This window comes from Protopterus annectens, chromosome 6.part1 (assembly GCF_019279795.1).
Source record: "Protopterus annectens isolate FY-2018-M chromosome 6.part1, PAN1.0, whole genome shotgun sequence".
NCBI classification, from domain to species: Eukaryota; Metazoa; Chordata; order Ceratodontiformes; family Protopteridae; genus Protopterus; species Protopterus annectens.
In genome coordinates, this window is record NC_056738.1 from 399422838 (window position 1) to 399435302 (window position 12465).

A 12465-nucleotide genomic window follows, 5' to 3' on the forward strand; every position below is an offset into this window, starting at 1 on the left:
AAAAGATGGGAAGGTGCTGTTGTTGCCACTGGAGTCCACCCCCCCCCCCCATCAAGATGTCTCTATACACTGCTAGGGGCTTACAGGTGGCATGTGATTCTTGGAAAAAGAAAATAATCAGGATGATTCTCCACTGCACTGATAGAATCCTTGAGAGAAGGGTTCCTAAGCAAGATAACCAAAGGCTCTTCTTGTGGAGAAAGCTTGGGAGGTGCTGAAAAAGCTTGCCATACAGAACTTTATTAGCTTGAGAGTCTATTTGAAAAAGTTGTCATCTTGGGGAGTTATAGGGAAGGGAGGACTCAATGTCCTTATCTGCATTGAAGGCGAGGAGTTCTTAATCTGTTAACCCCCTCCATATAGCACAAAGCCACCAGGAAAACATCTTTAACTCTACATCTGGGATGGATGGGCTTGCACTCTCAGTACAAGTGGGTTCAAAGGTGTAATAGACAAGCAGGGTATCATGATGGGATGCTAGCAGATGTGGAAGCATTTACCAGAAGCAGTGCTGGGACTGAATACCATGAACTTCTTTAGAATGACAATACACATTAAGATTTTCAAATATTTATAGTAATGTGCACATTTGTTTGCATACAGTTTGTAAAGCTGTCTCAAAGTATGCCTGCACACTGGAACACAACCACCACATACTACACATTGCACACTCATCAATCTAGTAACATGCAGAACATGAAATATCTTGACAGATGAACATGCCTACATATCCATTTCATGCAGGCCTCCCAACATTTTCTCTCCAACATCCAGTGTTGATATCTTCCACCATAAGTTATCCTGCATCCTTGTAAGAGAGTCAGACTTGTGCCATGGCAGTTGTGTAATGTACTGAGTTCTCTAGTCAGTGTACTTAGGTAGGGGTTCTGTTCTTACTGCAGTCAACTGGGGTGTGTGCATGTGTGTGTGCACTTGCTTGACATTACAGAGAACATTTTACAGCAGCATGTGGGAGACTGCTATTAACATCTTCCTCTCACCAGACTCTGCTGATGTCATCAGCTATAGCTGACTAGTGGATGTGCAGTATTCCCAGCAAGGCAGAGTCAGAGACTGTCCTGGAAGCCAGGCACAAGTCACCTCATCCTATACAATACAGATTACAGTGACAGGGCTTTCAGTCTATCCAAACATTATGGCATGGTTTGTAGGCATTGCATTTTCTTGATTAGAAACCCCTGTGGTCTCTCCAGCTGCTGCAGGTGTCTGAAGTGCATGCAAAAGGGAGCACTGTAATTATTAGTGTTCTGATGAGGTATGACTACAGTGCTGTTCCTCAGATGTGAATATGATGGCCTGACTAATGAGGTGCACAATGTAGCCTTCCATACCACTGTGGACACTTGGTGGTCGAAGTTCAGATTGCTATCTATATGCGTTCCCAGGTCTTGCACCACTGGGTTTCAGCATGAGGGAGTGTTGTCAATGCTGTAATTAGCAGGGAAATCCACTTTTCAGAAGGCCAAAATAAAGACACAATTTTGCATTTATATATAGACTGTATGGCTATGGCACCAATCGTTTGTTTGTGTTAGCCCCTCCTATAGTATGTTATCATTGGTGGACTCCATGACTGCACCCAATATGCAAGAATCCGCAAACTTCGTAAGCCAAAGGTCATATACTTAAGCCTGGACTGTTGAGAAATAGATTCCAAACAGTAAAGAGCCAAGCACAGATCCCTGGGTTATGCCAACCATGACAGCTCTACTGGTAGAGGTTGATTCACCAACTTTCACAGTATGTGTTCTGTCAGTGAACCAACTGGTTAACCATCTAGTGACTTAAGGGTTAATCCTTAGCTGGGAGAGTTTCTCAAGGATACCAGAGTGGGGGATTGTGTCAAAACCCTAGGCCAGATCAAGACAGGCAGTATGCATTATCTTAACTTCATCAAGGCCTATCACACAGAATCAATGGGCTGTGACATCAGAGATCACCTATAGCGTGTCTCAGCACATAACACCTTCCTGACATGGTTGGATACACACTTCAACAAACTCTCACATAGACTATGTTCCCAAAGAAGAGTGTACTTCAACCAGCATCCATCTGAGTTGGGGAGGACAGCACCTGATGCATGCATGTACAGACACACCCTGACTGTCCTCATCTGTGAGACAGATCAACATATCATGGAACTTTTCTAAATGGACACTAGTAATATCCCTTCTGTGGGCAACAGACCTGTGTGAGTTGTTAATGCTACATCCATGTCTATTACATCTGTTAGATGTCCTCAAAGAGGTCATCGAGGGCATGCATGATGACACTATCATCTTGTTGAACTTGAACAGGCCAAGGCATTTGACACAAAGCCACACTGAGGTATTCACTCATCACTATCCGATGTGGCCATAAACACCTATATCACCAAGTGGGTAGACCACTGAATCACAAACATGGCATCTAAATATGTTAAATGTGTGAAGTGACCAACATCTCAGGTCCAGTAATCAGGTCCATACATCAGGACTGTGCTAGGCCCTTTCTTGTCCATTATTTAAGTCACCGACATCACGAATGACATACACATACTGTGTCTAAACAGCTATCTGGAGGACTACAGAGTGTGGCAGTCATTGACTCCAACTGTGACAGTAGCATCAACACACGCCAAAGACTGCTGCCACAGCCATGACACCACATGAGATTAACAAAAACATGGGAGGATTTGTTACGTTATAAAAACAAATGCATAACCCAAGGATAATGTTAGATAATCTTTATTACCCTTCTCTTCCCCTCAGCTGCTGTGCTTCCCTGGCTCCAGCGTCAACTCCTAAGTACTTGGGCCCCTGCCCACCCTGCCCTAATCTGCTGAATATAAGCTCCTGTACTGTCTAACCGAGAGTCTACTCCAACGAACTTAACCTGAAATTGTAAGGCCTTCTGTTCCCCAAGTCCTCCCTCCACAAGATTCCAAGAAACTTGGGCCCCTGCCCTAATCTGCTGAATATAAGCTCCTGTACTGTCTAACCGAGAGCCTACTCCAACGAACTTAACCTGAAATTGTAAGGCCTTCTGTTCCCTGAGTCCTCCCTCCACAAGATTCCAAGAAACTTGGGCCCCTGCCCTAATCTGCTGAATATAAGCTCCTGTACTGTCTAACCGAGAGCCTAGCCCAATGAACTTAACCTGAAATTGTAAGGCCTTCTGTTCCCTGAGTCCTCCCTCCACAAGATTCCAAGAAAGTATGTGTACTGTTGTAGCTCTGCACTATTGATTAGTTGGTACTACTAGGTCGCAGTACGCTTCCCTGCCAGACTAGCCAGCAGCCACTACCTCCTACTGCACTCACTATTTGTTCCCCTTTCCTTCTGTATCTCCCCTTCTACAGACCTCTACCACCTTTCCTCTGCTCTCCCCCTCTCTGCTGCCCAGAACTCTCAGCCTTCCCTTCCTTTACTCAGCCCTCCTCTACTCCCTGTCTGAAGTCTCTTCCTCTCCCTCTGTCCTTCTCCTTAGCATTTTACCCTCTAACCCAATTTCTCTGCTCATCTCAGTACCCTCCCTCTTCTCCTTCACCTACATTTCTTACCTTCACAACTCTGATAAACCTGTTAAAATTACCTTCTAAATACTCTCTTGTAACTGATTGTCTTCTGCTTTTCTCACCTCCTCTGGCTCCTCCCGCTCAATTCCCGGCTTGTATCTACTCTCTCTATCCATTCTCCTTCCCCATTGTCCCCTCTCTTCCCCTTTCCCCACCCACTTCCTCCCTTACTCTTTTTAACTCCCGCTCACTAACAGCCGCCATCTTTATTACCCTTCTCTTCCCCTCAGCTGCTGTGCTTCCCTGGCTCCAGCGTCAGCTCCTAAGTAGTAAGTCTATGGTATTTCTTTTGCTTAACCTGAACTTCAGGAATATTGATTGTACTTTTTCTGTTGTATAAGTGTGTCTTTTGTACTTGCTCACTGAATTTGCAGTCGCCACATACTGTGAGCGTTGCACGTCAGCTGGCGTCTATTTTGGCAAAATCCTTATTGTTTGCAGATGTTTCCCATCTACCTAGCTTTAAATTTCAGGTTTCTACCTGTTCAACAGCTGTAACTGTTTGTGCAGACCTAATCAGGGCTAGTCACCAGTTAGCTTTTTGTCCTGCAAGCGTAATTTGAAATAAGACTGCTCATTTCATTTACAATTTCTGCTAAGTGCATACGAATTGTTATACATGTATTTCTCCCTTTGCAGCCTGCTTAATGGCTTATGCTTAACAGAAATGCAGGACTGTTCCTTGTAATTTCTTCCGCTGTGTATATGGGATTTGATTTTGCCTGCTTATTACTCTCGCCTTTTAGTGAGCGCGCTGCGCGCTAAACTGGCGTCCTATCAGCTGGAAATGCAGGACTGTTCCTTGTAATTTCTTCCACTGTGTATATGGGATTTGATTTTGCTTTCTTATTACTCTCGCCTTTTAGTGAGCGCGCTGCGCGCTAAACTGGCGTCTTATCAGCTGGAAACCTGTTTGGTTGCGGGCGTTCAGTGTAGCGACGCTTTCTCATTACATTTACTTGTTCTCTACCTGCAGCTACAAGCCACAAGATATAGTGAGATTATAGCATTGCGCGCCAAACTGGCGTCCTATCAGCTGGAAACCTGTTTGGTTGTGGGTGTTCAGTGTAGCGATGCTTTCTCATTACATTTATTTGTTCTCTACCTGCATACCTGCGGCTACAAGCCACAACATATAGTGAAATTATCTGGTGTAGTCTGGTGTAGGGATTTGCTCTTACAATTTTTTTAACCCTGTGCTAGCTCCTGGCTAGCTCCTGGCTGTGTTTTAGTGTTGAGCATGCTTCATTTTATCAGCTTAACTCAGTGCTAGACTCAGTATTCCCTACTTAATGTGACTCTGAATACAAGCTGTGTAAATAGTCGCTAAACAGTATCTGCATTAATTTGTGTAAAATAACTTCATGACTGCCTCACAGAATCTCTAATCAATGTAGACACTGAATACAAGCTGTTTAGTCACTAAACTGTATTTGCATTAAGTTGTGTAAAATAAATTCTTGTCTGCCTCACAGTATTCTCTAATCAACGTACAAGCTGTGTAGATAGTCGCTAAACTGTAACTGCATTAATTGGGGAAAAATAATTTCATGACTGCCTCATAGTATCTCTAATCAATGTAGAAAATAAAAACACAAGCTGTATAGATAGTCGCTAAACTATAGCTACTTTATTTGATGTAATATAACGTCATGACTGCTTGACTGTGTTTACCTTTTGTCTCTTGGTTATCTTAGCTTATCGCACTTTGCATTTAATTTGAATACAATAAACTTCTGAATGCCTGACACTGTCTCTTAACATTACTTGTGCCATTCTAATGCTTAAACCACTCTTCTTTCCCTTTTTTTTTTCTTTTTCTACAGCTTGGGCCTCTGCCCACCCTGCCCTAATCTGCTGAATATAAGCTCCTGTACTGTCTAACCGAGAGCCTACTCCAACAAACTTAACCTGAAATTGTAAGGCCTTCTGTTCCCGGAGTCCTCCCTCCACAAGATTCCAAGAAAGTATGTGTACTGTTGTAGCTCTGCACTATTGATTAGTTGGTACTACTAGGTCGCAGTACGCTTCCCTGCCAGACTAGCCAGCAGCCACTACCTCCTACTGCACTCACTATTTGTTCCCCTTTCCTTCCGTATCTCCCCTTCTACAGACCTCTACCACCTTTCCTCTGCTCTCCCCCTCTCTGCTGCCCAGAACTCTCAGCCTTCCCTTCCTTTACTCAGCCCTCCTCTACTCCCTGTCTGAAGTCTCTTCCGCTCCCTCTGTCCTTCTCCTTAGCATTTTACCCTCTAACCCAATTTCTCTGCTCATCTCAGTACCCTCTCTCTTCTCCTTCACCTACATTTCTTACCTTCACAACTCTGATAAACTTGTTAAACTTACCTTCTAAATACTCTCTTGTAACTGATTGTCTTCTGCTTTTCTCACCTCCTCTGGCTCCTCCCGCTCCGTTCACCCTTCGGGCTCACTCCGCTCCCCTACCCTGCTCCCAAATTCCACCCGCCCCCAACACATCCACATTTATACATCACCAAATCCACCCTACATTCTTTTCCACTAATTAATTAGACTCTTTCCCTCCCCCACCACTTCCTACTTTAATTAACCAATCTAAACCCTCCTTTCATTTCTCCAACCTCTCTTACCCCTCCCACTTCTCACTACACTTAACCCTACACTCTCCTCTCCTACTTGATATCTTCCTTCCACTCTTCTCTCATTTCTCTCCTAACTCACACTATTCACTCACACTATTCCAACTACATCTTTTCTTCATCCCTTACCCCACCCATTCAATGATGTTTTCCCAAACTCTCATTTCCCTCAGATTTTCCTTCTCTCTTCTCATTTGTCTTCTTCCTCTCTATCACGCTACTTCTTACTACTCATTATACCATGATCCCCCCAAAACGTGCACGCTGATTGGCCAGCGTGCCCGTTGTAAATAGAGTTATACTAATGGAAAAAGGTCCGGTCGACCGGACTTTTTTCCATTAGTATAACTCGTTTTTTTAAAACACTGTCGCGCTATGTTAAATGGGTTTAACATGGCAGGCTTTAAAATAAGCAACGGAGATCTCCGTTGCTTATTTTAAAGCTGTCTCGCCATGTTAAACCCATTTAACATAGCGGCAGTGTTTTAAAACAACGGAGAAAGCAAGATCTCCGTTGCTTTTGAGTGTTCGCTATGTTAAATGAGTTGAACATGGCGAGACAGTTTTAAAATAAGCAACAGAGATGTCCGTTGCTTATTTTAAAACTGTCTCGTTATGTTAAACTCATTTAACATAGCGAACTAAAAAGCAACGGAGATCTTGCTTTCTCCGTTGCTCAACTCTGATGTACTGCGAGGCGCCAGTACATCAGAACTGCCGCGGATGCCAGACATCTGCGGAAGGGCAGTAAACAGGCATTATACTATGCCATTATTTAAGAAAAGTAATAGTTTTTTTCTTAAATAATGTCATGGTATAATAGCAATAACCCACTTCTGGGTGTGGGTAATGCTAAATTTACCCACGGTTGGCTTTGTTTGGTCCCTTGGGCTTCATCCTCGGGACCAAACCACGCCAACCGTGGGTAAATTTAGCATTACCCACACCCAGGCGTGGGTTATTGCTATAATAACTCACCCTTACCTGGCTACTTTTCACACCCTCACTTTCTCCCACCCACATCCTCCTTCACTCACTCTCTTCCACTCCATTTCCCCCTGCCTTATCCCAATAAACCTACTGCACCTCTTCCATCCCAAAATATTCTCCTCCTCTACAAAAATCCTCTCTCTTACATTTCCACCAACCCCTAACAACTTCTTACTCTCCAAACCTAAAAGACTTAAAGTTTTCCCATATAATTTCCTAGCCTTATCTGGGGACATCCACCCTAATCCTGGCCCCTGCCTCAGTACAAACAACTCCTTCCCTCCTTCTCCCTCCTCCCACACTTCAAATACACCTCTCCCTCCCACTCCTACTCCTAAGACCTCTCCTACCACCCTTAAGGTCTTCACTATTAATGCCCAAAGCCTAAACAACAAACTTCACCATGTTCACGCCTGGATTAACCACAACCAACCTGACATCTTAGCCATCTCTGAGACCTGGCTAAAACCCCATATCTCTGACTCTGAAATCCTTCCTCCTGGCATCAACATCCTCAGGAGTGACCGACTAAACAAAAAAGGTGGAGGCTCTGCCATTATCTACCCTAACCTTCTCTCCATAATCCCCCTGCAAATCTCAACCCCTCTATTCAAAAATACTGAAATCACTGCTTGTCTGCTCCAGCTCAATAAACATAAAAATATCTGTATCATTTCTTTATACATCTCCCCTGGCGACAACATCTCTACCCTAGAGAATATTCTCCACTGGGCTTCATCTGAAATAAAATATGAAACATTTATTCTAGGAGACGTATTGATTGGAACAAAATCAACACACCTTCCCCCACCCTAGCTATCAACCTTTTCAACTTCTCTCAATTAATCCATTCTACAACCAGGCTCAACAAAAAACACCCCCCTGGCTCCATCATAGATTGGATTTTAGTCTCCCATCCTAACAAAATCTCTCTATCAGGAACTATCCCTGACTCCTTTAGTGACCATCTACCTGCCTTCATTCATCGCTCAGCTAACCCCTCTCAATTCCTACATAATTATATCCAAACTCGTAACATTAGCAACTTCAACCCCATAATCTTCTCCAACATATTCAAAGAAATCAACTGGCAAATCCTTCAAACTCTGTCCCTCGACAATGCCGTAGAACATTTTAACTACATCTTCCTAAATACTCCCAACTCTCTAGCTCCCCTTAGAAATAAATGAATCAAAGTCAATTCTGCTCCTTGGCTGACCAAAGAGACTAAACAAACCATGCAACTCGGAGACAAATCTTGGAAGCTTTATCAGAAAAGCAAACAGCCTTCTGCCTTGCTCCAATATACCCAACTCCGCAACCAAGTAAAAAAACTAATCATCAGAGACAAAAAAAACTACTACAACAAACTTCAGTCTACTAATCCTAACAACCCCAAACATTTCTGGAAATCTGTTAACTCTCTTCTCCATCCTGGGTCACAAAATAACCCCTGCCCTGACCCTAGTTTAACTGACAATGAACTAAGCTCACTCTTCAACACTTTCTTTACTGACTCTATAGCCAAACTAACCAAAACATTCCCTGATAACAACCCTTCCAACTTCCTAAACTCTCCGAAGGACTGTCACCCTATGTTTCAACTCAAACCAGTTTCCACAACTTTTATAAAAAAGCTCTTTACCAAACTAAAACCTTGTTCCAACGCCCCCGACAACATTCCCCCCTCCTTCCTCAAACACGCAGCCGAAGGAATAGCTCTTCCAATTAGCATCCTGATTAACAGATCCTTAAAAAGAGTCATACATTCCCAAACTCCGGCGTTCTGCCTACATTCTACCACTTCATAAAGGAGGTAAAAACAACTCTACTTCTAACTTCTGCCCTATAGCCCTACTCTCTCCTATATCCAAAATTCTTGAGAAATGTGTCCACCACCAACTCTTACCCTACTTAACAGAGAATCAGCTACTTACACCCACCCAACACGGTTTCCGTCCAGGCCACAGCACTATAACTGCCCTACTTTCCTTCTTAGAAACAGTTAATCAAGCCAGAGATTCCGGACTTCTAGTATCCACTGTTCTGCTGGACCTCTCTAAAGCCTTTGATACCATCTCCCATTCACATCTACTCTGCCACCTCTCCAACCTTAATCTTTCCACTAATACTCTTGCCTGGTTCTCCCAGCTACCTCTATGACAGATCCCAGGCTGTCAGATGGAAGAACTTACCTCCTCCTTCTTACTTACTCCTACTGGTGTTCCTCAGGGATCCATTCTCGGTCCCTTACTTTTCAACATCTTCATAAACAACCTTCACACTGCTCTCACTGACACTACAGTCATCCAGTACGCCGAGGACTCTACCTTAGTCTGTGCCTCCCCCAGCTTTACTGAACTTCTCTCTAAAACTCAAACAGCTTTTTCCACTACAGAAAACTGGATGCACCAAAACCACCTCTCCCTCAACTCCAATAAATCCAAAATACTAATTTTCCTCCCTTCCAAGACTTCTTCCTTGGACAAAAACTCTTTCAACATCCTCAGTCAAGCTAACACTCCTATTGAAGTGGTCCCCTACGCTAAACTCCTTGGCAGAACCATAGATGAACATCTTAAATTTGACCTCCACACTCAACAAAATATAAAAAAAAAAACCACCAAAAACTAGGCATGCTCTACAGGAATAATCTATTTCTTTCCAAATCCTCCAGGCAAACCTTAGCTACCTGCTTCCTCCTACCCTCTCTACTTTATGGAGCCCCTCTCCTAACTAATCTGTCTGCCTCCCTCACCTCTAAACTTGAAGCTTGCTATAATAAAATCTCTAAATTCGCCACCAAATCCAAAACTCAACCCACCACTGCCTCTCCCTTCAATCATTAAACTGGCTAGAACTCCCAAACCACCTTGACTATCTCCAACTAACAACAGCTCATAGATTAATATTCTACCCAGAAAAATGCCCTGCTCTATCCAACATCCTCCCCCCCTTACATTCCCAACCGATCTCTAAGATCTGAACACCAAAATCTAATCTCTATCCCCAGACCAAAACATCCCGCTGGTCAACATCTTCTATCCTTCTCTCTAGGTAGGAAATGGAACTCTCTCCCTCCTTCTCTTAGAACCATACCAAACTCAGACTACTTCAAAACCCAACTTTTCTTACACCTATCTTCAAAATGGAAATGTTCTTGCTTTCACCCTACTTAATCCCAAGGTTCCCCTAGACTAAGCCCCTGTACTCCTGCACCTTTATACACTCAAACTCTAGCTGTGTTTTTAGCAGGCTCTAACTTCACTGTATGGATGACAATATTGAATAGTTAGCAAAAAAAAAAAAAATTTGACTAATTTTTAACTTTTGCTATGTCCTACAAATTCTTGCAGTGTATTGTAAATTTGCATTTTCAATGTTCTTACTGTGTCTACATTCTATTGTAAATATGCATTTTAAAATGTTCTTGCTGTGTGTACTTTCTATTGTAATTTGAATTTGCAGTGTCTTACTTTGTTTTCTTGCTGTTTGTATTATGTTTTGTATTCTTCTTAAACATTGTATTGGTTGTACTGCCTTTGGAGCTTTTCTCCCCAGGCCTCCACTGAAAATGGGTTCTTCTTGGCCCAGTGGACTTCCCCGGTAATCAAACTGAAATAAATAAATAAATGTAGACATCACACCCTATAAGCAGAAAAGTTGGTATGTGACCTGTGTCTTTGTGTAGATGGTATGTGGAACGTCCACCAGCATGTGGCCACACTACTTCCTTGCATGTAACACAACTACTGAGTACATGAAGGACATCCATATCAAAGGCCATAATACCTCCATAGTTCACAGGCTTCATCACACCAAAAACTGAGTACAATGCACCCTTCTTCATTACCTCCCTACACATCTTCCAGTGATGTGTAACTGAAATGTGCCACCTTTGCCACAGTAAGCTGTCACACATCCTATTGGCCATGCCTAAGTATTCTTTTTGTTATTGCATAAACGTTACCGTCTGATGGTGCGGAACACCCTTCAACGTGTTACACCAGATGCATGTGTGACACCTGTTCCAGTGATGCATACAGTGCATACATAGCTGTTTGACCATATAGATGGCATGGGTTACATTTGTGACAGTCTGGATTGTGCCATATATACCTGCCATGCACACTAGTCAACTAGCCTGTGGTGATCCTAATGTCAACAGGCACGTATAGCAGTGTCCCTCCAAACGCCTCCAACAGATGTTACAGTGTCAGGATGATGTGTTTCATTATCCTTATAGATTACTGACATGTCATAACAGTTGAAGTGTGTTCATGCAGAACCATCTATGATCACTCAGCATCACATATGTTGTGTCAAACACATGGGATAACTGGTAGTATTGTTCTGATATTGTCTATGACTGTGGTTGCTTCTTTTACTGTTGTCCATGAGCCTGTTAACTGTGTCCCACTTGTTGGAGACCTCTGCTGACATTACACTCATTCAGGCAAATCAGTTTGCACAGCTTAACAATATGCATCCAACTCAGATTGGATATAACATCCCTAATAGTTGTCCTCCCATTGTTCATGCCAGGATGCTTATCTCACAAAGACATCCTTCTCCATTGTTATGTCACCTTGTCTGACAGTCACATAATATACACTTTCACTATGCAGTCCATATTGTACCATGTTGATATGTGTTTAGTGTTTCTGTTACAACTGTTTTCCATTAAAATACCATCACCTGCTGTACATTAGAATGTTTCACCTGTCCTCTTTCCCTGTGTTAATTCCTGCAATTCATCTGTGTGTCCCTATTCAATACACACACTTCCCTTGACTGTTTATTTTAAATGGCAGTGCCATGTACCCTTACAGATCATTTACACAACTTTTGTACAGAATACCTGGAACGGGATTTCACAATACTCTGCACTGTATACACTGTCCTGTACTGTGTTTAGACCATCTACATTACCCTTAAACCCTGGTAATCATTGTGGCATTCCACACAATCCGCTAACCCAGTTTGCTCTGTTGTAAACAAGTTCACTATCCACGAAACCGCATTTGCTTACATTTAAACGTGGTGCATGGCATGAATTTGTGATTACCGCTGCTGCTCACCACTCAAACATGCAAACTCCGTGCAAGCTTATTGAATCCCATGGAAGAACTATTATTCTAAAATCGAAATGCGGATATAAATCAGCGATAGTAACTATGACAATGTCAAGGAAATGAGAAATAGCAACTTTGGGTAAACAGAGCAGTGCAATATGGATGAGGTCTAGTTAGTGGTATGGGGGCAGGATAGGTCAAAATT

General features: G+C 42.9%; 1 protein-coding gene across 1 annotated transcript in view; it reads right to left on the reverse strand.

Annotated features, from left to right (window-relative positions):
• Positions 1-12465, reverse strand: part of PRDX5 (peroxiredoxin 5) — a 255911-nt gene that overhangs the window by 61084 nt on the left and 182362 nt on the right. The window lies entirely within an intron of this gene.